Raw genomic sequence first — 27276 nt, forward strand, 5'->3', positions numbered from 1 at the left:
AGAGAGACAGGTAATAATTATGTGCTCTTCCTTGGTTGTGCTTCTTTGGTTCCACAACTGCTCATGCACCTTCTGTAAAATTGCAGGTTCTTCTGAAAAATCCCCCTGTTGGGTATTTTTGGGTCTTGCATTATTCAGGCTCATATTGCCTCTCTCCTGCCAGTGGTTGCTGTACTTTGTTTTTCAGCTTCTCACAAAATCAACACTATATGTCTTTACATGGCTCCATACTTTACTTTCTGGTCTCCCTGAACTTAAGCTCAATGACCCTGATAAGCTCACACCAAAGGGACAATTCCAACAAAGAGGACCTGTAGGCTTGTCAGATTTTGCTATATAACTAAATATGTCATACTTGATACATTACATACCAATACAGACTTGTTTCTAAGGCATTAAATGTGTCTTTAAGAAGCTTATAAAATTTAATCTAAGGGAAAAAAATCCTTTTTCAAAGATTGTTCCATTCTTTGTAGCGAAAAGATGAATAATTGATCTGACAAAATTGTTCAGTTTTCAGTTTTCACCCTGCTTTTTAAATATTGAAACCTTGTTGACTTGTTCTGACAGAGGTATCAAGGACAAAGATAGATAAAGGTGTTCTAATATCCACCAATTCCCTCATCACCATCCCTGGAGGTATTCAAGAAAAGATTGGATGAGGTACTTAGTGCCATGGTCTAGCTGACTGGATAGGGCTGGGGGATAGGTTGGACTGGATGATCTTGGAGGTCTCTCCCAACCTTGTTGTTTCTATGATTTGTTTTCTTTGTGTACCCATAAATGGAAACATAGACAATTTCATTTTTACTTTCATTTTTTTCTCATGCTGATAAGAGGTGGATATAAAATCCTGCTATGTGAAACTGGTAGTATTGTTATGTCTTGTTCTTCAATGTAATTATGCAGCTGTGTTTGATAAGGGGTTAAAGCAAAGGCAGGACAATTCTCAGAGTGTATGTTAATTGGTTAAAACAAAGGTGTATGTTATATTAAAGAAGTACATACTATGATTCGAGATTTTTCTCTTTTTTATTACTAAGAAAAGAAAGATGGCAATAAAAATTCTTTGTGACTGTCAAGTATGCAAATCATCTGAGCCATATTAAACTAAGTATTTTCAGTATTTAAATGTGCATACTTGAAGAGTCATCCCTGAACTGTAAAAAAATGGGGGGGGGGAGGGGGGTTTGTTTAGTTTTTTTTTAACTTCTAACAGAAATTTAGTGAAATTGGAGAGAGGAAGGAGATAGAAATGCAGGATCACAGCCAAGTTAAATGGAAATATTAGTCTTCTGTGACATTTCAGGTTTGTCTTGTGGAAACCTTTTTCTTCTGTTCGTATTACTTGATTCCCCACATACCTATACTTCTGTCTATTCAAAATAAACTTCCACAAATAAGCCTCACATAGAATTCACAGAAAAGATTAATAAAAATTTAAGTAGAAGAAGAAAGAGGATGCCAAAAGAGAGCAAAATCTCAGTGGAAAATCTTGCATCTTTTAATAGTGCTTTGCACAAAGACCAAAGCAGAAGCTGAATGCAAGGAAAATTACTATTTTCTATGCTCCTATCACAAAGCAAAACTCACAGCAGTGGTCTCCAAATTCCTTGTGATTTTTTTTTCTTTCTATCATAAATCTTCCAGACAAATATTCACAAAAGGCCACTACAAATTTTCTAACTCAAGCTGATCTTCCACTTTCTAAATATTAACAGCATCCACATGTGATTTTAATGGTCATGAAACGCACAGACCACCAGTCAGGCAGTGTGAGGTGTCTGCATTATCAATTGATCCAGTTTAGAATTGGCAGAAAATAGTTCTCTGCCAGCACCAACCAATGCTCTCACCTGGCATGAACGTATGTGTGTGTTTGGGCTATTTTTGGATCGTTAACTCCCAAGGACAAGGAGCACATCTTTATTTGTTTTTCTGTGTCTAGCCAAGTGTGAAACTCAGCACAGAGATTCAAACTGTATGTAGCAACAGCAGTAGGAACAATCATTAACGATATGATAAAGAGAAGTTTATCTTTCCTGATGTCCTTGTTAAGATTGCCAAAAAGTTGCTAGTTATTTCCAGTTAATCACCTGCAGCTGTTTTCAGCTGCAGCTATCTGTGACTTTTTATTCAGAAGGGAGGGGATTGCTTTGCCTCCTTAAGGCGAGAAGTAAATAGTCTTACTTTTATCAGCCATTATAACAGAAACCAGATTTTTTTCACCAAGTAATTTCTGAGATGAAAAGGACTGCTCCTTCCTCATTTGTAAACCACTGTTATCAAGCTAAATGAGATGACTGTGCTTTAAACTACTTGTAAAAATAAATCCATTATTAAACCAAGAATTCCTAGCATTGCAGGGGGCAGTGCATGCTTTGACTTACTATTGTAAGGGTTGGCTATCCTCAACACTGAAAAGTTTAATCTTGTTTCCAATTTTATTTTTCCTGCTCTCAGCACATTTGTTTCTGCAGGATTTGAATCAAAACAAACCCCAAGTCACTCCACATACGCAGGTTTGATATTAATAGTGCTATAAACATCTTGGTTGTCAGAGCTGTAAAGTGGAATGAAGGGAGAAAAGCAACTTCACAGCTGAAATGTTATATTCTTGCCAGTTTTAGAAAGTGAAAGATGATAGTTTTTGTCTTGTGATTTTGAAATAGCTGAGTTTTGGTAAAACAGCTCTGGCTGATCTTCTTGGTCATTGTGAGAATATGACCTCTTGAGAAGTAGTTTATTAATACGGCCTTGATTTTGAAGGCTTCCCTGCTACATCATTATAATCAGCAAAGGCACTGTAGATATATTTCCATGGAGTTTTGCACTCTTCAATCTTCACTCAGGAAAAACTTCAGCTGAAATCAAAAGAAAGTTCATCGACGTTAAAGCAACCATCAAGCCTAGCCCTAGCAAGCCGGGGGGCCACCAGGCCCCCCGGCCTTTGAATCCCACCACCAATCACCCGGTGTGTACATAGGTACTCACCAGTGATGAGGAGGAAGAGGATCCCTCTGCCCAGTTGGGCACAGCTTAGGGCTTCTGCCTTTCCTGGGGCCCATTTTAAAGGGGAGTGGGCAGGGAGGCCAAAGTGGCCACACCTGGGGTGGGAGGAGACTCCAACAGGACCCAGGTGCTCTGGGTTTGGGGAACAAAAGGGGAAAACATAGTGTGGGGTGGGAAAGGGGCAGTGTAAAGGGTTAACACTCCTCAGGTGGCCCTAACACCTCCCTGGGGGTAGGTGTGACCACCACCAGGTGTGGTGGTTTAGCCCACTCCCACTTCCTGTCTTCGATCCATAAAAGCTTCCCTGCTGGCCGGTAGTCACCGTGCTCTTTCTTGCTGCTATTTGTTTTTGCTGTGTGGCCATAAACCAGGAAGTGGATGAACCATTGCCATCTTTCAGGTTGTATTTATCTATTTTGTATCTTGTTTTCCCTTCCTTATACCTTTGTAACTTCCCTACCTCGTGTATCTTTTATTTATTGTTAAATCTTTCTTCTTTTAACTTCCAAGTTGAGGTGAGATTATTTATTTCGGTCTGTTTACCTTTTATCTCTTTTTGCATCTAATTCCTTTTCTTTAGGAGAGAAGAAGGAAGAGGGAAAGGCATTCTATAAGCTGTTATTGGTTCTATTGACTGTATTTAGATCTCTGGAAAATTTAAATTAGAGCTGAGATGGGCAGATATGGAGGGAAAGGAGTGGTGGTGCTGGAAGAAGGGAGATGTACCCTGTACTCTGCACTGGTTAGACCACATCTTGAGTATTGTGTTCAGTTCTGGGCCCCCAGTTTAGGAGGGACATTGAGATGCTTGAGCGTGTCCAGAGAAGGGTGATGAGGCTGGTGAGAGACCATGAGCACAAGCCCTATGAGGAGAGGCTGAGGGAGCTGGGATTGGTTAGCCTAGAGAAGAGGAGGCTCAGGGGTGACCTTATTGCTGTCTACAGTTACCTGAGGGGTGCTTGTGGCCAGGAGGAGGTTGCTCTCTTCTCTCAGGTGGCCAGCACCAGAACAAGAGGACACAGCCTCAAGCTGTGCCAGGGGAAATTTAGGCTCGAGGCAAGGAGAAAATTCTTCACTGAGAGAGTCATTGGACACTGGAATGAGCTGCCCGGGGAGGTGGTGGAGTCGCCGTCCCTGGGGCTGTTCAAGGCAGGATTGGACGTGGCACTTGGTGCCATGGTCTAGCCTTGAGCTCTGTGGTAAAGGGTTGGACTTGATGATCTGTGAGGTCTCTTCCAACCCTGATGATACTGTGTGATACTGTGAAAAGAGGGAAATGGGGGAAAGGGATGAGATGGAGAGGAAAGGAAGGAGATGGAGAGAAAAGGAGGAAGATGAGCAAATTAGAGAGGAAAGGGGGGGGGGAGAAGTGGGATAAAAAAAATTAAAAATGAAAACTCTACTTTTAAAAAAAGGTGTTCCTGCTCTGGCAGGGGGCTTGGACTGGCTGGTCTTTCAGGGTCTCTTCCAGCCCCTAACATTCTGTGACTCTGTGATTCTGATTCACTGGCTAAATAAACACTGGTAAAGTGCCATAGGATTTTTCTTGATATTAGTAGAATTGTTTGCATATAGTTCATAAGTGTAAGTCAGGAACAGGGTGTTTAATAAAGGCTTAAGAGAATTTACTCCTGGAGGTATGAGAAGGTAGAAGATGACCCTAACTTTGTGATGTTTAAGGCTTACAAGGTAGAAAAGTGGGGCGAGAAGGAGTGAGGTTAAGCCTGAGAGGTGTGGTAAGAGGAAGGTATTCTTTCAATGTCGGTCTTTGTCTCCACTGGCAAGATATTAATTTTCCTCAAGTCAAGTCTGTTTTGCCTGTGATGGTAATTGGTAATTCCTGTCTTTTGCTCAGCCCACAACTTTTTTAATCTTACTTTTCTCCTGTTGAGCAAAGAGAGTGATAGAGCAGCTGGAGTAGGCATCTGGCATCTGACTAAGGACCACACAACCATTGTCAGGGCTGGAGCAATTGGTCTTTTGAGAAGAACCTAAGGGACTGGAGCTTGTTCAACCCGGAGAAGGGGTGGCTTTGGGAATCCTTACTGCTGTCCTCCAGCAACAACAAGGAGGTCACTGAGCAGCTGAAACCAAGTGCTTTGCAGCAGCACATTATAGGAGCTCAATAGGCAACACGTATAAATAAAAGCATGAGGGATTCTGTCCTGATACATACTTTTCCCCAACAAGGAGAGACAGGCAGGGTAAGAGGTTGCTCAGAAAGGTTAGAGGAAAACATCTTTGGAGGTTTTCAAGTCTTTATCTAGTAAATCCCTGAGCAACCTGTGTGTATTTTAGTCTTAGTGTGATAATTGGGTAAGAAAAGTCCCTGAAACCACCCTTCTTTATTAGGAAAAGTTGATTTTAAAAAGTGTCTTCTCTTTATGGTGGTTCTGTTCTGTGAACATCTGTGTTTTAAAACTACCTATAAAATCAATGTACTGAACATTCAAGTCAGTGAATTCTTATTCTGTAGCTACAATTGTTTTCCAGTTTTTTCTGTTTGTTTATCCTAAATGTAATCCTCATCTCTTCAGCAGACATACTCTTAAATAGTCTTTACAGTTAAAGGAATGCAGTTAAAGATATGAGAAGTTTCAACTGTGAATAGGATTTTTTTTTTCAACATCTAGTTGCTGTATCTCTCAGTTATATAGTATAAGCCACCTATATCACTGTCTGAAGCTGTGCAATATTTGTATCTCTAAGTCCATGTGTTCTTTCATTCTTGCTGGTTTTCCTTTGTAACTTAAATTATAATGATATCAAATATAATTTCTGATCACATTAGAATGGTCTTTATGTTTTTGAGCTTGGAGTTTTCCTGATCTTTGAGGCTTTCTTTTATTTGCTAGCTAAAATATAGTCTGCTGAAAGAAGGCTCAGGCACACAACTGAGAAGTGATGGGGCTCCTTCCTATTTGGAAATATTTTTGACCTAAATTATGTCTGCAATTTTAAATGTAGCAGAAAGAAGCTATCTTGACAGAACCTTTAAAAAGTCCCACTGTAATTGTTTTAAAGCTCTTTCCCCTTTCACCCTACATAAAATAACCACATATAAAAAATGTTGAACAAAACAGTCCAGCTTCCTTTCAGGAAAAAAAAACCAAACCAAAACAGCAAAATAAATAACCTTATGTTCACTTGAAATTTATGTATTGAACGTTTGATTAGGGAAAAAAATGCTGAACACATTTTTTTGTATAACTCAGAACTCTAAAGCTGTCACTTTATGAAGGATCAATACCTCAGAGTGGCAGAATTCTTTGCAAACCTGGTTTATGTAGACATTATGGTGATAAAGCAATTTGAATACATTGCAGTGGAAACTGATTAGCTGAATGTATAAATCTAGCATGAAAAGTTATGGGTAAAACTTGCAAATGTCTGTAACAGAAAACAACCAGAGACTGACGTTGTAAGTCTTTAATAAAATTTTTCACTGGACCACAGAGGAAGGTACATGCTCTGGTACTGAAAATTAAGTCATATTCTTAGATTATTTGTCCTCAAGTGTCAAAAGTAGGAAGTGGACCTGCTCTGTAAGGGAAGGAAAGGTTAAGACATGACTCTTGAGATGGGCTAATTCTCACAGATTTGTCAGATATTTCCACAGTTGTACAATCCAGGATTACACACCTTCATCACGTTAGATCAGTTAAAGCCCACCAAGGGAGGGAAAATGCTTTAATGGTCTCCTTAGCCATCAGGGAACTGATGTCAGAGGCAGACTCATCATAGCTATAATCTACAAGAGAGGAAAAATAAGTGGCTATTTCTGCAAGCGATGGATCATATCATAAGTACTTTCCTTCCATACACAATAGATTAGTGCCATTGCTCCTCTACCTATGGAATAATTGCAGAAGAAGTCTTGGAAAACCAGACTCAGCCTGGCACCCAGCTGTGATTTAAATGCTTCTCTAGATGTCCCTGTGTATAACTGGGAAGGGGTTTAGTCTAAAGGTTAAATTCAGGAGGGTTCATAGGTTGTATCAGGGCTCTTGGGATGGTTAATCCAAGACTCCAAAGACACATTCACAGCATGACTCTTCTATTCATGACCCTTGTTGCCACCCAGGATGGTTAGAGCATGCCCAGCTCCCTTCTGCCTGTGGGCTCAAGACTTCTGTTCTTTGCAATCCAATCATATAAATGGAGAAGAGTAATGTGAGAAAATGGAAGAATACCCAGTAAAAACTGACATCAGCAGCTAGGTAATAGCTAGTGAATGCATCTGATACATCGAGGAAAGAATGCCCCAGTCATATCATACTGTTTTCACAGTTTCTAACTGTAGAATTAGATTAGCTTGCCTTCCTCATTCACTTCCTCTTCCTACTCCTCATGAGGTAGTACAGTTGTTAATGGAAACTGCACAAGTTCCAATAAACCAGTCATGGTTCCCCTGTTTGAAGATGAGTGTGGGTGCAGGATTTGGAAACCACAGGGTATGTTGAAGAGCTCTACTCACTTTAACCATATCAAATGTTCTGGTAAGTCACAAAGGAAACAGAGGTTCGTATATGAATTGCTATCTGTGCAGCATTTGTTAAAATTAGATTGTGGGATGGACTGCAGACAGCAAAAACATTGAGTTGCAAGAGCATGTTGCTCCTCATTTGGAATTATGTTAAATGACACAGGAATGTATGGCATAGATGGCATATTCAAACCAATATGTTTATTGAATCACAGAATGTTAGAAGTTGGAAGGGACCTCCAGAGGTTATGTCCAACCTGCCTGCCTAGGGTAGGCTGCCCTGTAGGGCAGGCTTCACAGGAACATATACAGGCAGGTTTTGAAAGTTCCCAGGGAAGGAGACTTCCAGTGCTCTACCACCCTCACTGTAAAAAAGTTGCTCCTTGTGTTGAGGTGGAACCTCCTGTGTTCTAGCTTGTACCTGTTGTTACTTGTCCTGTCCCTGGGCACCACCAAAAAGAGACCATCACCTACACCTTGAGACCCACCCTTCAGTTATTTATAGATGTTAATAAGATCCCTTCTCAGTTTTCTTCTCTCGGGACTACACAGAGTTCTCTCAGTCTTTCTTCACAGGAGTGATGTTCAGGTCTCCCAGCCATGCTCATGCTTCTCTGTTGTGAAAATTAATAATATCAGAAGGATGGAGAGAGACCGTTTACAAAGGCCTGCAGTGATAGGAGGAGGGACAATGGTTTCAAGCTAGAGAAGAGTAGCTTTAGATTTGATGTAGGGTAGTGGAACACTGGAGCAGGTTGCCCAAGAAGGTAGTTGAGGCCCCATTCTTGAAGATATTCAAGGTGAGGTTTGACAAGGCTCTGGGCAACCTGACATAGTGGAGAATGTCACTTACTGCAGAGGGAATTGGACTAGGTGATCTTTGGAGGTCCCTTCCAACCCGAACCATTCTATGATTATTTCTGTGGAGAAAAGATGCTTGTTCTGCAGAATAGGGAAAAAATCTCAATTATGTCTTCTAGTATTGGTCATGCTGCTGCTATTTCTTGAGTCCAATGGAGCATTGTAAGCACAGCATCCTTCAAGACAGACCTTGTATAAAAAAGGAATTATGTGTGACCTGCAGCCAGCTGTGCCCTGACTCCTGACCTCCATGAAGAATGTTTCCCAGTCCAGTAAAAAGCTTTGCATTAATGCTGAGTGTTTACTACTGTAAATACAACAAACTTTCCAGTCCTACAACAGTTGTGGGAATGGATGGCATGTCTTGACTAGTGCTGAAACCAAACTCCTCTGCCTATGCTACACCACTGCCAAATTTTAAGTACATTTTATCTCTTCCAGATAGAGCTGTGTTTGCTCTGAGTGATTTGAGACAGATAAATTAGTGGGATGAAACTCAAGAGCAAGACTGACACTTTGTTGCTGTGCATTCACACTGTAATCAGCACTTCATCACAAGTAAAGTTGTTAGGATTACTTCACATTACACTTCCACTATGACAGATCAAATGAAGCAATCCATAAATGCAGAAGCCTTTTCATTATTCTATTTCCAGACTAGAATTTAAGAAGACATCAGATATCCAAGATGTGAATAGTACCACTAGAAAGGTTATTTTAAAAAAAGTAATTTAAAAAGCTGATTAATAGCTCTTGGTACCTGTTAGCAAAAATAATGTAAGAAAATCTTCTTTTTATGACTTGCTGTTATGCATAGTATTATATTTCCTCTTAAGACTTGGTATGATTATAATGATTCCGTTCATATAAACTCCTTTATGTTTTTACATTCTCTTCTGAGGTACAAAAGCATATTTTCTTCCTTTGATTGTATAATATTGTGAAAATAGGACCTAAAAATGATTTTTAAAATTTCCACACACCAATATTATTTGCATACTGCTGGAGGGTTTTTTTGCTCCTACCATTTCTAATAACCTCTATAAAGTTGAGTTATTACTATATTGCTTCATCACAAAGCAGTTCTAGATGAGATGTGGAGAACTTAATTAATTCAAGTATATGTTCATATGTATGTGTGTGTGAAAGTTTTCCAACATCTCGCCTGCATAATTGTGTACTATCCTGAGGTTTCACAGCACCTATCTGTCTGTTCCATGTAGGCTTCAAGTCTTGCACCAGAGAAAACTGTATTCAGTATGTATAGGCCTGATTGAAGAACACATAAATGGCTGGTCATCAAATTACAAAGATTTTCCACTTCTAAACTAGCTAATAAAAGTGTCATGCAAGTTATATGTGTGTATATAAATGATTACTAATACCTGCAGTGGTTTGTTTATGCCTTGCATTTACATACTCCTTGACATTCTAAAATTACTAAGAAGCCTACTGATAGTCTTGCATAGGACTGTAGTGAACTGCAGAAGACATAGCAATTTTATATTCATTATTCTCAGATGAGCAGACTGAAGCACAGAGAGGTGAAAATTGGGTTTTTTTAATATCTCAGGCAGTATTCATAAAATCTGCCTTGAAGTCTGCGTTTCAGTAGTAGCCATTGGTGGTCTCGTTCCTTTATCCAGATATTATAAATTGGAATCAGACAACATCCTCTTTAACATCTTCATAGATGATATGGATGAAGGCATGGAGTCAGTCATCAGCAAGTTTGCAGATGACACTAAGCTGGGGCCAGATGTGACCAGGTTGGAGGGCAGTAGGGCTCTGCAGTGGGACCATGACCACCTGGACAGACGGGCGAAGTCCAATAGGATGGCATTCAATAGCTCCAAGTGCAGGGTGCTGCACTTTGGCCACAGCAACCCCATGCAGAGACACAAGATGGGGCCAGAGTGGCTGGAGAGCAGCCAGACAGAGAGAGATCTGGGGGTGCTGATTGATACCTGCCTGAACATGAGCCAGCAGTGTGCCCAGGTGGCCAAGAGAGCCAATGGCATCCTGGCCTGCATCAGGAATGGTGTGGTCAGCAGGAGCAGGGAGGTCATTCTGCCCCTGTACTCTGCACTGGTTAGACCACACCTTGAGTACTGTGTTCAGTTCTGGGCCCCCCAGTTTAGGAGGGACATCGAGATGCTTGAGTGCAGCCAGAGAAGGGTGACGAGGCTGGTGAGAGGCCTCGAGCAGAAGCCCTACGAGGAGAGGCTGAGGGAGCTGGGATTGGTTAGCCTAGAGAAGAGGAGGCTCAGGGGAGACCTTATTGCTGTCTACAACTACCTGAGGGGTGGTTGTGGCCAGGAGGAGGTTGCTCTCTTCTCTCAGGTGGCCAGCACCAGAACAAGAGGACACAGCCTCAGGCTGCACCAGGGGAGATTTAGGCTTGAGGTGAGGAGAAAGTTCTTCACTGAGAGAGTCATTGGACACTGGAATGAGCTGCCCGGGGAGGTGGTGGAGTCGCCATCCCTGGAGCTGTTCAAGGCAGGATTGGACGTGGCACTTGGTGCCATGGTCTAGCCTTGAGCTCTGTGGTAAAGGGTTGGACTTGATGATCTGTGAGGTCTCTTCCAACCCTGATAATACTGTGAACTGAGGTAATTATGATAAATTTAAAAAAAAAAAAAAAGCTGTTTAGGGTTTGTGATTTTTGGTGACATTAACCACAAGATCCCAATATTTGACCTCTATGTTAAACTCAGCACTACCTTGCACTCTATTAAAGTGCTGCTTGTGAAAGATTGACTGTTCACTTAAGTGAGGCAGGATAATATTTAAAGAGGAGTTGTTTCTACAGCTCATTGCACTGTTTTGGATAGTAGCACAAAGGAAGTAAAGTTTTGTTTAAAAAAAATTGACAAAACCAAACAAGAAAAATAATCTAAGTACAGGAACTCTATCCAGGAAGGCAGAAAAGGATTCTAATTACATTGCTCTCATATCTGGATAAAAACAGGAGGTGGTATCCATGCACATGTTACAGGACTAAAGATTTTCTACTTACAATATTTGGCTAAAATGTAAGATTACAAAGATTACAACAATTAAGTAAGTTGCACCCAGATCTTAAAGGGATTATCTTAAGACTTAATTATAAATTGATTTTATTTCAGATTTCACTCTGAAAAAGCCTCATCTCCACAGTAATCTGAGAGCAATCCCAGTTCCCATGGAGAGAGAGTGTGCTACATCTACCAGTTGAATGGACAGTGAACATATCAAATTAAGAGCAGTATGGTCAATGCACAAAGAGCGGGGTAGGAATGGAGTGTGGCTAGAGCAACAGTGCCAGGCTGCAGTCTAAAATATGATAAGGAAGGACAAAAATGCCTCTTTCTAAGAAAACTTTGCTCTCCCCAGTACAATCAGAAAACTCCTGGTACTAAGTATCCATATAGCATACTCAACATTAGTAATTCTACGGTCAGCTGTATAATGTCAACTGAAAACATAGGTAAGTCAGGAGTAGAAATGGGGGATTTCCTTGCAGTTGTTTTCCAATCATAATGAAAAACAGAAGCTTATTTTCACAAAACATGGTTAAAGATTTTTTTTTTTCCTTATCTAGGTTTCTGACCTCTACTGAATGAGAAAGAAAACAGAGCATACAGAACTGACTGAGGAAGAAAACAGGATGTTCTTCAACAGGATTCTGGACACCAGTGGCCTTTCCAGTCATCAACACTTGGAGCCATCTTTTCACTGCAGGTGCTCCAAATTTAGTGCCCAGAGTCTTCCTTTCCTTTTTGAGATATCTACTTTAGATGTTGTATCACATTATATATATGACACATTTCCACTACTTTTCCTTCTCAATTCTGCTGCAAACCTGTATTTTCAAAATGGCAGATGTGAGAGCAATAAATCCTTCAGGACAGAAGTTTTTAGTGCACGTAGGTTAATCATAAGATTGGTAGCAAAAATCCTTACCCTGTTACAATAGCCTACATTGTTGTTTCCCTTGATGAAGACATCCCCACAGATCTCTTTGTCAAGGATCTTCCCTATACTTCTCTGTTTCCCTCTTTAATGTATTTCACTTCCAAATTTTCCTGTTAAGGTTTTTTATGATCAGTGACCAATTGTCCAGTGCTGTTACAGTGACAGTTGTGCCCTATCTGCATTTCCACTGCCTCCTAGCATCAAAGAGAAAGGATTAAATATGGTATATGTAACTGCTTTCTGAGGTTATTGGTAGAGTGACCAAAATATAAAATTGTCAATGTTTATGTGAGACAAGATGATAGGGCTGGGAAAGAGGAAAAAATATGATTCCTGAATTAAAAAGTCCAATCTTAAAAGACATAAATCCTTTCTTCATAAATAAGATGTTTAAGCAGCCCTGGCTATCAAAGTGTGGTGTTAAAGGAGGCCGTGTTACAAGTTCTGTAAAGAGATGCCTTTTGAGCCTACCATATGTTTCTGTTTGTCTGTTGATAATTAATTAGGAGCAGTTTACTCAGGTAAGGGATGCATGTTTTGGAAATGGATCCTGAACATGGTCAATAGAGGGTAGCCAAGCCAGAAACAGATGTGATGCAAAACCTCAAACACTTCCTCCTATCTTGGCCAAAAAGTGGTATTACTGACACAAAGGCCATCATATGCTGCTGATTGTGTCAGCAAAAATGTAAGCTACTCATCAGGTTAGCTGATGCTACAGAAAGGAAAGACTCAAGCAATTGAATTCTATCAGTTATTAAATTAATTTATTAGGTGGCAATCTACCAATCAAATGTCACACTTCTGTGCCAGACTTTAGCTATTGGGATGATAACAGAAGTCAGCTTGCTGAATCCCCTTGCATTTCAGGTCCTCTGGCACTTTAGAGATCAGAGGATCAAGTGAAAGCTGAATGTGGCTTGGAGCCAACAGATAATTTATGAAGCAAGTGTATCATAGCAGAATCTCATCAAGAATGTAAAGAGCTAGTGCCTATGGTTCTATTTGCTTTTTATGTTATTAGAATGCATCAAATATGTTAAGCTCACTGTTGTGGAGAACAAGGCTCTTTGGGTTGATTTGCTGTAACAAATGAAGCTCAGAAAGCAAGAGAATAAACTCTGTTGTTTTGTGATATGCTTCAGCAACAGCCCTTGCTGAAATGTTTATTGCTAAAAGGAAAATTGCTTTCTATCTTAACTTGAGCCTTTCATAGAACACTTTTACTTAGGTAAAGATTTTAATTTTTCCACAGAAAGAGCAGAGAAAAAAAGTTTGTCATTGATTTTCCTTTAAAAAAAACAGTCTTGAAAACAATCCTCTTGAAATTTGATGAAAGCATCAGGATATATTTTCCAATGTTTATGAATACGATGAGGTGGTAGAAAGCAGTCCTGTGGAAAAGGACTTGGGGGTGCTGATGAACGGGAAGCTGGACACAAACAGACAATGTGCAGTTGCACCCCTGAAGGCCAATGGTATCCTGGGCTGCATCAAAAGAAGCTCTGCTAGGAGAACAATTGAGGTGATTCTGCCATTATGCTCTGGTGAGGCCTCACTTGGAGTACTGTGTCCGGGTCTGGAGCCCTCAATATAGGAAATACATGGACCTGATGGAGTGGGGCCAGAGGAGGGCCATGAAAATGATCATGGGATTTGTGTTCCAGGCCTTTCACCAGCTTCATCATCAAGCAAAATCTAAGAAGGTGCACAAAACCACAAGATAGAATAGGAAATAATCATTCTGAGATTCATCTAATTAGCAGTATGCCTCTGCAATCACTGTTTTCCTTTCATGTTGTAATTTCATGTTATCTTTTAAGACTACATAGTCTTTCCCCCAAAGATACCAGCTTAACTAGACAGTAGTCTGTTTTAACAATAGGTTTTGCCTAACAGAGTGAACAACACAACACTGCCCCTGCAGTCAGCACTGGTCAGGCTGCACCTTGAGTTCTGTGTCCAGTTCTGGGCTCCTCAATTCAAGAGAGATGTTGAGATACTGGAAGGTGTCCAGAGAAGGGTGACAAATTTGGTGAGAAGCCTGGAACACAGCCCTGTGAGGTGAGGCTGAGGGAGCTGGGGGTGTTTAGCCTGGAGAAGAGGAGGCTCAGGGGGGACCTCATTGCTGCCTACAACTACCTGAAGAGAGGCTGTAGCCAGGTGGAAGTTGGTCTCTTCTGCGAGGAAACCAGCAACAGAACAAGGGGACACAGACTCAAATTGTGCCAGGGGAGATCTAGACTGGATGTTAGGAGGAAGTTGTTGCCAGAGAGAGTGATTGGCATTGGAATGGGCTGCCCAGGGAGGTGGTGGAGTCACCATCCCTGGAGGTGTTGAAGAAAAGCCTGGATGAGGCACTTAGTGCCATGGTCTAGTTGACTGGATAGGGCTGGGTGCCAGGTTGGACTGGCTGATCTTGGAGGTCTCTTCCAACCTGTTTGATTCTATTATATCAGCAAAATGTGTTAGCTATTGGAAGTAGGTTTTTGTGGCTAAGACTATCCAAGAACTAATTAAACCAGAAGGAAAGATATGTGGAAAGGAACTGTTGAATGGAAGTGGATCTGATGGGACTAAAAAGAGGTGAGGCAAGGAGATTTAGGTGGAAGAAATGCAAAAATGTTGAAAGTAACTTTGGATTTGGAAAGAGAGTCTTCTAAAACCATCTAAGTTCTCTGAAAATCCAAGTATCCTTGCTTTGGCTGGGTTTATTTTGTGTTTGTCCATTAACTAAGGCATCTGAAGAGGTTGCAATAATTACTCCTGAGGGCAGTACATGGGTATCTGATCAGAGTGAAGCTGCAGAAAGATAAATCCTGAACTAAACTGTTCTCATGTTTAGTGTAGAGCAATGAGATTCAGAAGCTAGTCACTTCATCATATTTAAGTAGCTTTTTGCATACAACCGTTCAGAAACCGGATTTAAGTTTTCACTCTGAAGTACAGAAGCAAAGAGTTATTTTAAAGAATGGCTAAGCATGGGAAAGAAAAAAAAAGAAAGATCTTCCCCCCACTACTGTTCTAAAATGAAGTGTTATTGATTTTTTAAAATTGAATTTAGTGTGTGGCAGATATTTCACAATAACCACTGTGGCTCAAGCTTCTTTATAATGGAAAGTGTACAGTACGCTTTGCTATATGTAGTGCTACAGCTGCCAGCCACAGTTACATGAACACACAAAGAGATACTTCACTTTCTTCAGAAGTTTCCAACAATTAAGTCCTACAAATTCAGAACTAAAAATAAATTAAAAAATATTGTCTGATCTACCTGGCTTAGAACTTTTACTACTTTAAAAAAAAACCTGAGGCCTACAGAATGATTGAAATCAGCCTTGGAGTATGGCTTCAGAAGAGAGCTTCTGAACCACTAAAGTTTTAGCTAAGCCTTGCTGCTTCCTCAGAGAGATGTATTGACCTTAAATAAATTGATATAGAGAAATTTTATTAAAAGGAAAGCACCAATACTAAGACCCTCAAAGTTAGCTTTACTCTGATAAAATATTAGAGGTAGTCCTATCAAAATATCACACAAATCCTTTATTGTAATCTTTTTCTGCGTTATTTTAATCAAAGTGCAGTATTATAGTCAAAATCTATTTAGGATACTTGAGGTATTTTACAGTTGTAAGAGAGTTTTTTTTCTGTCTGTACTCTGGAAAGACTCATTAGCAACAAGAGTCCTCAGTTACTATTTTTTGCTATTGCATATCTGAGCAAAGGTTGAGTTAATCCTAGGATGGGGATCCACAATAGTCAGTTGAAGCAAAGCATAGGAAATTAAATGCTAGAATAAACATGGGACCCAGGTTAAGTATATTATTTTTATAAGGCTCCTAAAGACAAATCTGTTAAAACTCAATAGAATGCTTTCTTTGCCTTTACAGAGGACCTTGAATGATTTACCAAGTTACCTGCAATGAAATGAAGTCATGCCAGCTCCCTGAGGGTGGTGGCATATACATTTGTAGAAGTAATTATTGGTTACTGGTAATAATTTTTCTAATTAGTTTCTACATCACAAAATTTTACATTTCATGTTGTATTAGTCTTTCATTCATCCCTAAGATGAAAGGAAGCACAATGAGACACTTGGCAGATAAACTGATTCCATCAAAACAGAGCAAGATAAATAATGCAAAATAAGGCCCAAAGATTTCAAATTTTTGAATGCATATTTCAAAAATACAGAGCAATTCCAGAATCTCTTCACTTCTCTCTGCTGGGAAACAGTTAACTGCCTTTGGTCTTGAAAGAATTTAGCCAATGTTATATTATGTGAGCCAAGCTTTGCATGGCAATCATGCAGAAATTACCGAAGGAAAACATCAGTGTGAATCAAGTCCTGAAAGTTTGTTGTTTTTCTCAGTGTGTTAGGCCAGTATCATCCTTATTGACTTGTTTATTGCTTTTTAACAAGCTCCTTTGTTAGCCTTTCTAATCAACTTGCACCATAAAAAACTAGGAACCTAAACCTGATTTTTCTTTTCTGCTTTCATGCTAGTGTACCTCTGCTGATTTTATCTGATCACATCTTCATTTCTACTTGTCTAGTAGAATAGATCAGGTAAATGTGTCCACAGGATGTCAGGGATTGGAAGTGACTCAAAGAGATCATCGAGTCCCACCACCCCTGCCAGAGCAAGACCATAATCTAGCTCAGGTCACAGAGAACCACATCCAGATGGGCCTTGAAAGTCTCCAGAGGAGACCCCACAACCTCTCTCAGGAGCCTGTTCCAGTGGTCTTTGAGCTTTACAGTAAAGAAGTTCCCCCTTGTGTTGAGGTGGAACCTCCTGTGCTGCAGCTTACATCTTATTTCTAGCTACTCTCCAGTAGTATTACTGAGCCTTCAGCAAGGTCTAAATAAACTATTACCTTTCTTAGTATGTTTCTTCACCAAGCTAGTCCAGTCATCAGATCTTTCTTATTGCTTTACCATGACTGGTTCTTTGCAAAACTGCTCTGCTTATCACACATAACACCCTTAGTTAAGTGTCTGCATATTAATTACTTTACAAAGCATGTTAGTAACTGATAGAGTAACAATAACCTCTCATTTTTGTACTACAGCAGAAAAATACTGGTTTATCAGTCACACTAGAGGGGCATACAGCCACAGAAGTTTTCAGAGATGATTCCACGAGAATTAACCACTTTAAAAACTTCTTATAATATTTGTGGTTTCATCATTGTTTTTATGACTGCATTAGATTTTTATATTATGCTAAATAATATTGCTGCTATTATACTAAATAGTAACAGCAAATTGTTCCACCAAAATGAGTCAGCATTCTGTTTATCTACAAAACAGAAAGTAAAGTGTAAGTTCTGCAAGACCTACCCTGGGCATGAAAAAGCAGTTGAAGGCTTGATCTGCATGAGATCTCTATATGCTGGTAGAACAGCAATAGTTTTTCCTTCCAGGTCAAACCTCTGCCACAGGCTGCAAAGCAAGAGCTGCATGGCAGTGACTAACCATTTTACACCTGGCTGAGTGTCGTCTACTTATTGGTTACATATGGCAATGGGAGCAAAATCAGAAAGACAAAAGAAATCACCTGTACAGTGTGTAGAAACATGTAGCATGTAAGAGAAAAGAAAACAAGGATTCGTTATTAAACAAAGACAAAGCTGAAGTGCTCTGTGTCATCTGACTAAAAGGCTAAGCAGAAGCAACTAGCTACCACATGGGAATAATACAGCATTACAGATAGCTTTGAAAGAAGTGTTGAGAGATGAAGAGAGATTTTATTTTATCTAGCATCTTTAAAAGGACTCACAAAAAGATCTCTAAGATAATCACAACTACCTTTGCTAAGTCAAGGAGAACAGGTAAGGTCCTTGAAGACTGGCAAGCAGCAAATATGAACAGCTTGGATGTCTGAGTTGTGTAGTTTCTCATTTGACATGTATCATAGAATCAAGCAGGTTGGAAGAGACCTCCAAGATCAGCCAGTCCAACCTAGCACCCAGCCCTAGCCAGTCATCTAGACCATGGCACTAAATGCCTCATCCAGTCCTTTCTTGAACACCTCCAGGGATGGTGACTCCACCACCTCCCTGGGCAGCCCATTCCAATGCCAATCACTCTCTCTGGCAACAACTTCCTCCTAACATCCAGCCTAGACTTCTCTGGGCACAACTTGAGACTGTGTCCCTGTGTCCCCTTGTTCTGTTGCTGGTTGCCTGGGAGAAGAGACCAACCCCTACCTGGCTACAGCCTTCCTTCAGGTAGTTGTAGACCGCAATGGGATCACCCCTGAGGCACAGGAGAAAGGAGTTTTCCCAAGCAGATCTGGAGATATGGAGGCTAAACTGAGAACAGCATAGAGCTGAAGAAAGTTTGTTTTGTGAGGTGTCTGTTTTTCCCCTCTTGTCTGTTGATTGCATTTGAAGCTAGTTCTGGTATGTAAATGAGGTGCCAGAAATTATATGAGATGGAGTTTGAATATATTCATACCTGCCTTTCAAAGATGAAGGAAAACATATCTGTCAGTATAGCAGGGTCTCAAAAAAAACCCTCAGGAGAAGTTAAACTATTTGTAAACATCAAAACTGAAAACTGAAGAATAGCTATTTTGTCAAAGGCAAATCATTTCAAAACAAAGTAATTTTTTTTTCAGTGACAGGGTGAGGGGTCTTGTAGGTGGAAGGGAGGGAGCAGATGTTTTGTCTTGACTTCAGAAAACCTTTGGACAATCTCATATCATGTGTGCTAGGGAAAAATAAAAGGAAAGAAATTACTAAGATAAATGCAATGCCATCTGTAATGTTTACTCAGGTAGTAGTTATCAGTGTTTTGTTCTCAGACTGAAAGGGTGTATCAAGCTGAAGTCTGCTAACTCCGCTACATTCAGATATTTTTAATAATCATTTATGCAGAATAGGTTTATTAATTTTCAGATGACCAAATCAAGAGGGGCTTCATTATTTCTCCTTATTACCTAAAAAATATTCTAGCAATCAAGTCAACTATCTAAAAGCTTAAATAATACCTTTTTTTTCACTTCTAAGAAAAGATTGAGTCACTAATAAACCCTTCCCAGGAGATAGGTAGCGTAAACATAGAACTCTGACAGTTGCTTATACTGAGCAAATATCTCAGATATAAACTTCCTCTGCTTCTATTTTTCTGAAGTTAAAAATATCAATGGTGATCCAGTTTCAAATTAAAGAAAGTCTTCAAAGTGGAGGAAATGTCTTTAAAAAAAAGGTTGCAATTCAATATTGACAAATAAAGGTCCTCCATTTAGCTGAAAATCGTTAATCACAGGAAGGAAAAAAAAAAAGAAAACCAAGTACTTAGGCATCAATTCTGCCAATAGGTCTGAGCATAGGTAGGTACCTGGCAAAAGAAGAGCACCACACATGGAGTAATGAAAAGTAATACTGTCTTCATAATACATCCTTTTATCCCTACAAGAGTAATATTTTAATATTGTATTAAATAAAAATATTGAACAGTATGAAGAAAGAGTCCATTGAAGAGTTCTGAAAGTAAGTTAATGTCTGGCAAGCATGAGAAAGGAGAATTGAGTTTGTTAGGTCTGGAGAAAAAAAGGAGAAATTACAAGTTTTCATATTGATGTTTTAAGGAGGTAGGAGGTGATTCATTCTCAAAGCTCATAAGACATAGGAAACTAAAGTTTCATTTGCAGCCTTAGCAGAAATGAGTTTCTAGTTAACTATCTGCCTACCTAGGAAATGTCAATATCTAGGTAACAGGGCAATATTTTAAAGTAGGTTAAATAAATGTCAGGAATAGATACCTCAGATTATTAGGCATAGGACTGTAAATAAGGATTAGATAACTGCGACTCTGGCTATCAAGGTATTCTTTGGAGTATTTGGATGCATCACAAGGCTTGGTGCCTTCAGAAGGTTTTCGATCTAACCAAGAATGGCCACCAACAGAAACCAGGCCTCTGAGACCAATTATAGGAAAAGATCATTTTTAACCATAAACCAGCCTTGAAATGTTCAGGTTATTCAGATGTTTGCTCTCACTGAGAGATAAATGGTGTGGGCCATGAATGGACTTCACTGGACATCACTAATGCATTTATTTCATCTACAAAAGACTAGGATCCTAGGAAAATGGAGTTCCCAGAACAAACACATTGATTTTTGCTTGTGAATAAGTGCTATAAATGCCATAGTCTCTTGAAACCAATAAAACAGACCCTTCTCTGCTATTTCTGTCAGTATATCATTCAAAGTTGTTCTTCCTACTCCTCACATGCCAACAAGGGACTCTTAAAATTGATGGCAGATTCTGTCCCACAGTCATGCAAGCAGCAAACAAATCTATTGTATGTAAACCCAGCAATACAAACACATTGGGAAACACTTTGCTAGGTCTCAGCTGTCAAACTCACTAAGCACAAATTGAAATGTGTCAAAAGCAACAAACAGTTGATTAAGAGTATGTCTGCAATACCTCACTGCTCTGTATTCCTCATGACAATGGTGTGAGGCAATTTGCTTATTGCACTAACCTCCATTAAAGCTGCTATAAAAGGTAAATGTTGTCTAAGGCACTCTAGGTGATTTCCATGAGTTACTGAAAAACAAATGTTTTGTTAGAACAGTTATGGCCCAGTGGTTTGTGCTACCTGGAAACTGTTTAATCACTGTCTTTTTGGATTTTATATTACATAATAAAATTGGTGTTCATTATGCTTGATAGCTCTTCTGCATTTTTACTTTAACCTGGCCTTTACAAATCAAATAAGTTTACTGTATTTAGCAACATACATTTGTCAGTACTGGAGATTCTGGACATTACATCCTCCCAACTTGCTTCAACACTATTATCTACAATTTGAAGGAATAACTTCTGTGACACTTGAAAAGTATACTCTAAATGCATATCTTTGTGAGAGACGAACATGCAAACTCAGAGAAACATATCTATAAGCAATCCACTGTGGGAAGCTGATAATGAAAAACAAACACCCTGCTCTTAACACAACGGGTGATGTTTCTAAAGATGAAATCATTACAATGAAAAGAGGAAAATATCTTCCTATGGGATTCTTGTTCTCTGTAACAACTACTCAAACGATAGCACCTTTTAAGGAAGGGGAGGAGGAATCAGGGGGAAAAAATGTTGGTTTTGCAGCCAATTTTTCTCTTTTTTTTTCCTTATACCACAATAAATAGGTAAATAGAGGTGGTGGAGTCACCGTCTCTGGAGATGTTCAAGAAAAGATTAGAGGAGGTACTTAGTGCCATGGTCTAGTTGACTGGCTAGGGCTGGATGCTAGGTTGGACTGGATGAACTTGGAGGTCTCTTCCAATCTGGTTGATTCTATGTTTCTATGATAACACCTGACTGGTCTCCCAAAATAATAAATAAAAAAAATACCATTCAGGTGTAGCAAAAGCAATCAAGTTTTAAAACAAATTATTTGGATTCTTCTGTATACCTTCTAAGGTGCAAAGAATAAAAATACAGATAGACATGTGAGAGAAATAGTATTACATATGTTGGATGTATTTTATTTCTACAGAATTGGAGTAATATTGAAACTAAAGGACTATATTAGAAGTAAATAAACTAGCAGATCTCTGCAGAAAGTTAAAATATAAAGGCATCCACCATTTAAGAGACTCAGCTCTAGAAACTGTCAGTAAAAACCAGTTGCCATTAGTGCTCATGGCACTGCACCACAGCACAGTCTCACTACTACTGCTGCTAGTGATTTACAGAAATGTAAAGGGAGTTATTTTCAAAGTTGTACTGAACAGTAAAGAATCATCTCCAAAATGTCTGAAATTATATAAAAATGAAAGTTGCTTGAAAGTCATGCAGGAAAAACAGGTAAAAGCATGTTTTGATATAGATCAAAATACCCAATTTTCACATTGAAAAGAAAATGTTATTTTACTGAAGTTCAACCAATATAGATTTTGAAAATGTATGCATGTAGGCAATAAAAAGTTATCACTCTGAATGCAGAAATAGACATTGCTTAAAAAATACACAGAGTAGGAGTAACAGAACACCAAGAAGCAAAATAATTTCCTGCATGTATGAGATTAATAGCAGAAATAAGAGAAAATAAACAACACTATACGTTACTTGGAGTAAGCATGGGCTACTGTTGTGCACATAACCTGTGCTTCCTCTAAACAACTCCAATTTAATCTGCTGTTCTAAACACTTTCGGAGAACAACTCTTCAAACAATTCCATTTATAACTTAAAAGTTAGGAACTAAAAGGAACAGTCCTTGATTGCCTCTATTCAAAGCATTTCTGACTGGAGAACGCCAGCTACAAAATTCAAATAATTAGGTTTTTAAAAAGAAAACATACTCTAACAGATTTTTAAGAAAGATAAAGAAAATTAACATGCAACTCGAATCTGTAACTGTAACCTAACTAGAAAAATTAGAATTAAAGCAGGAATTTATTGTAATGAGAAGTAGGTAAAGTTTTGCTTAATCAAATGTTATGCTGAGAATGGTAATAATGATTGTGAAGCCTGAATACATTATAAGTCTTCATCTGTTTTAAAAAAATATTATAGAGGATCAATTGGATGAAACACAACAGCAGGGAATTATCTTGCTCTGAATTATACTCTATGGGCATCACAATTTGTATTACTGTCCATATCTTTCAGTAATTGAAACCCTGTGCAGAAAATAGGGTATTAAATAATGTCAACCATATACATAAGTTTCTGTTCTGGACTGGAGATTTCTTGCCTCTTTGAGCCAAACTAGTCACAGTGAACACTAGTAAAATGGAGTTATTTAATACAAGCAAGCTTCACTGCATGATAAATGTATACCTCCCAAATTTACAAAGTAGCCTTTATGATATTTCTTACATTATTGTTGTGATTATTATTAATCACTTTGCTGCTGCTGTTAAAACAAAAATCTGCAAAGCCTATCAATCTATGCTTTACAAATTAGGGGCTCAGTGGGTTATGATATTCATGTTAAAGGACTGTTAAAATAGTTTCACTAGGATTCTATTCACAATTTATAATTTTGTGAATAAAAACAGTTACTATAGTCTTGGTACTTTAAATTCTAGTTTAATAAGCAATATATGAAAGAATGATCTTCATAGTTTGAAGTGTAACAACCATAATTAGGACCTTAATCATCTGGGTTCAGCCCACTATAAAATTCAGCCTAATATAAATTAAAATAAATATTATTTGGTGAAGTTAAACTTTTATAGAATTTCAGTGCCTTGAGAAGGGGAAAAAAAAAATGTCCTAAACATTCAGAATCCTAGAATGGCTCAGTCTGAAAGGGACCTTAAAGATCAATCAGTTCCAATCCCTCATCCCACAGGCAGGAACCATTTCTACCAGCCAAGGCTGCTCAAAGCCCCATCCAACCTAACCTTGAACACTTCCAGAAACATTCACAACTTCTGGGCAAGCTGTTCAAGTGCATCACCACCCTTACAGTGAAAAGCTTCTTTAAATCTAGATCTACCCTCTTCCAATTTAAAGACATTATGTCTTGCCCTGTCACCACATGCCTTTATAAAGTCCCTCTCTGCCTTTTTTTGTAGGCACACATTAGGTATTGGAAAACTCCAATAAAGTCTTCCCAGAGCCTTCTCTTTTTCAGGCTGAGCAACCAGCTCTCTCAGCCTCTCTTCATAGAAGTCATGACCTTGTGTCTTTTCCTTTAGATTATCTGTCAGTCAAGCAGTGATTTACTTTCTTAAATAGATGGATTTTTTTTTTAAAGTTTAATTTTTAGGATTTATTTATTCATAATCCAACGAGACATATGTATACATATATGCCAGCTGTAACATTTTCCTTGAGATGTGATATTGCTTCGTCTTGGACCTAGGAACTCTATAAAAATTCAGCCTATATACTATTAGAATTCCAAATTCTCCCTAGTATCTTCACTTCCCAAAATGGCAGCAAGCCATTTTCTATAAGAAAATGTAAGGTTATTCAAGATGTTCTTGATCTACCACAGCAGCGTCCTGCTGTCTGCTTTTGAATTATAGAGTGATTTTGGACAGCCCAAAATCAAAGATGCTGGAAAAAATACTCACTAAACTGAAAAAAAAAACACCAAATAAAAATGTTCTAATTTTGTTTTCCTACACAAGACATAAGTTTTTGGTTACATACCAAAGAATTGACATGCAATCTCAGTTTGATGGAAGTGAATTGAAACAAACTGTGTATCAAACATAGCTGATAATTTAGACAGTAAACGGGAAATCATCAGATTTTATTGGCAGTGAACATTTTTTTTCCAGAGAATCATCACTGACAGTAGGGGGAATATTCAAATGAAGACTTGAAGAGCATAGCTGTCCCCTAATATCTCTTTTCATTCCTCAGAGTATTTCATGAAGTAGCACCTCTCCTTTAAGCTAGAATTTCCCTTGAGGTAATGCATCCCTGATGCAGAGAATATAATTAATATGCATATTTGCAAACTGATTATCCAAATTTATCTTGCTACTCCCAAGTCTTAAAATGGGCACTCATGTTTTCAGCCACACTGGGAAAGACAGCTGAGACAAATCAGAACATCTCCTTTTTCATTGTTGAACCACATTTACTCAAGTCTGTACTAAACATGGCTCCTGATCTGAGCTCTCAGTGACTTGTGATAATGAGGACAGAAGTCTCAGGATAGACTCTGATGTGGTTTAGCCACTGGTGCTGCCCAGGATATTTGTCATGGGAAGGCACAACACGCTCCCTGAGCCAGTGCATGCTCCAGTGCAGCACCAGGCTAGTGCTGGCATGTCCAGCATGTGCTCAGTGCACTAGATAAATAAACATAGGTATTACCAATGATTGTAAGTTTCTGGTGGGGATGAATCTCACCAGTCCAAAAGTATGAACCACCCCATCTTGTATTTTCTTTCAAACTTCCTCCTCCTATTTTTCAGGTTTTCATCATACCCTCACCATTCTTCTGTCTTTAGAACCAGACAGATTTTCTGGTGAGCAGGAAATTCCAACATTTCAAAACTTGTTTTTCTTCTGTAGTAGACATTGTGTCATTTCATATTAGGCACTAATGCTACTGGCATGTCAGAATTTATTAGAGGATGATACATTAGCCAAAATACTTCCTTTATATTACTTAATTTAAAGCAATATTTTATCTTGGCTATTGTCTCCATTCAGCCTGTATCTAGAACTGAACTCTAGCAGTTGCTCTATCACTTGATGACCTCCTCTCCCCAGCAGGGAAGACAAATCAGGAAAAGGAGAGAAGATGTACAGACTGAAATGATAACAAATGTAATGAAATAGCCAAAGTGATACCAGAGTCAGTACAAAATATAGATAATTATACACAGACAGCATTTCTGCAGCAGTCGCAATATCCAAGACAGTCCTCAAGAGCAGGAAAGAGAAGAGGAGCTGGACCAAAAAATCCCCAATCAGGAGGTCTTTCCATACTTCCTTTTTTTCATCTTGAGTGTGATGCTCATGGTCTGGGATACACCTGTAGCCAACTGAAGTCAGCTGTCCTGGATGACTTAGAACTATCACTGGTCTGCAGCCCATAACTAGACAAGGATTGTGTCCCAGCAAACCCAGAACAATTATGTAAGATTGATTTATTACGTACTATTTATTTTAGTTTTATGTTTTTTACATACTAGTTGCTTTCTTTTTGTCATACTCGCTGTCAAATATGCCTCATTGCAAGAAACATAAGAAAAATCATATTACAAAAAAAGGCTTATCTTGTTATCTCCTTCTAATCAGAATAAATACTTCTGACAGACACTAGTGCAATGTGACATATGCTAATCACAAATCAACCAAGAGCTCGTTGGAATTATAATTTAATCTGTTTATTGGCTTGGTCTTTGAAAAAAAAATTCCAAACATCCTTTGAGAACAAAAATCTGGAATGGTTATATAATAGATAATTTATTTAGTAAAGCTCCAAATGTTATTCTCTAAACAGGTGCCTAACCCCTATTAAGAGGAAGTAATCCCAGCTCTGAGTAGCCAGCAGCATGAACACTGCTTATGTGACCATAATATTTCTGAGGCAGCACTTAATAGGAATGTAGGCTTCAGCCACTACAGACTTTCCTACTATTGTGGGTGTTTTAAATCACTTACTAAATTATCATCAAAGGTATTAGTAAAAGTGATTTTAATATGAACTTGTAAAAGTACAACTTGTCAAAGTTCAATGCCTGCTTTCACTCTGTTACTTACTACACGGAAGAAACAGTCATCTTTTTGACATCTCACCTCAGATCTCCAGATTTATCACATGAGATATACAGGGACTGATCTGGCTACTTCTGAAGGGAGGGAAAGGGAGCAGTGGAGGAAGTTTGGATTGGGAGCTCTCCTGGCAATCTGATTGTTCTGGGAGGGGTATTGTGTTTCTGTGTTACTTTTAACTTGCATAAACTGTAAATATTTGTGTGTATATATATGCTTGTAAATTGTGCTAAACTGTAAATATAGCTTCATTCCTTAACCTCTATCTGGCTGAGTCTAGTTGGGGTGATTTCATTGTGTGTGTGGGGGGGGTGTGTAACACCTAAACCTTCACAATTGTAGCATAGTGAAGGAGCAGAGCAACACCAGGTGTCAGGAGGACACAGCAACACCAGCTGAAATGTTGATATTGGAAACAGTTTCTGTTATGCTTGTCTACAAGAGGGGAAAAAATATGGAACTAGCCATTCAAAATACTAAACATCACAAATTATGTAATAACAAAGAAAATGAATTCATGAAATAGAGAAATGTCCTTGTATATGATGTGGGTAGGGCATTGAGAAGTGCTATCCAGAGGAGACTGAAAGCATAGCTTCCAGGAAGAGAAGGAACATTTAGTCTAGGCAGCTACTTTCTAGGATGATCTTTTCTTTTTGTAAGGTAACTGCAAAAATATGTTTATGACAAAAGAAAATCATGGGAAACCAAATTCTGCTCATCTATTCATAGCCTCTTCT

General features: G+C 38.8%; 2 long non-coding RNA genes across 2 annotated transcripts; one reads left to right on the forward strand and one right to left on the reverse strand.

Moving 5' to 3' along the window:
- Window positions 1-1415: 1415 nt before the first annotated feature.
- LOC135181083 (uncharacterized) lies at window positions 1416-3081 on the reverse strand. Its single transcript, XR_010304706.1, has 2 exons — window positions 2995-3081; window positions 1416-2864 (listed from the first exon to the last, which is right to left on the reverse strand). It is a non-coding gene; the product is annotated as an uncharacterized LOC135181083 (long non-coding RNA).
- Window positions 3082-3339: 258 nt separating this feature from the next.
- On the forward strand, window positions 3340-13466 carry LOC135181084 (uncharacterized). Its single transcript, XR_010304707.1, has 3 exons — window positions 3340-3412; window positions 11488-11828; window positions 11943-13466. It is a non-coding gene; the product is annotated as an uncharacterized LOC135181084 (long non-coding RNA).
- Window positions 13467-27276: the final 13810 nt, after the last annotated feature.

This window comes from Pogoniulus pusillus, chromosome 14 (assembly GCF_015220805.1).
Source record: "Pogoniulus pusillus isolate bPogPus1 chromosome 14, bPogPus1.pri, whole genome shotgun sequence".
Taxonomy (NCBI): domain Eukaryota; kingdom Metazoa; phylum Chordata; class Aves; order Piciformes; family Lybiidae; genus Pogoniulus; species Pogoniulus pusillus.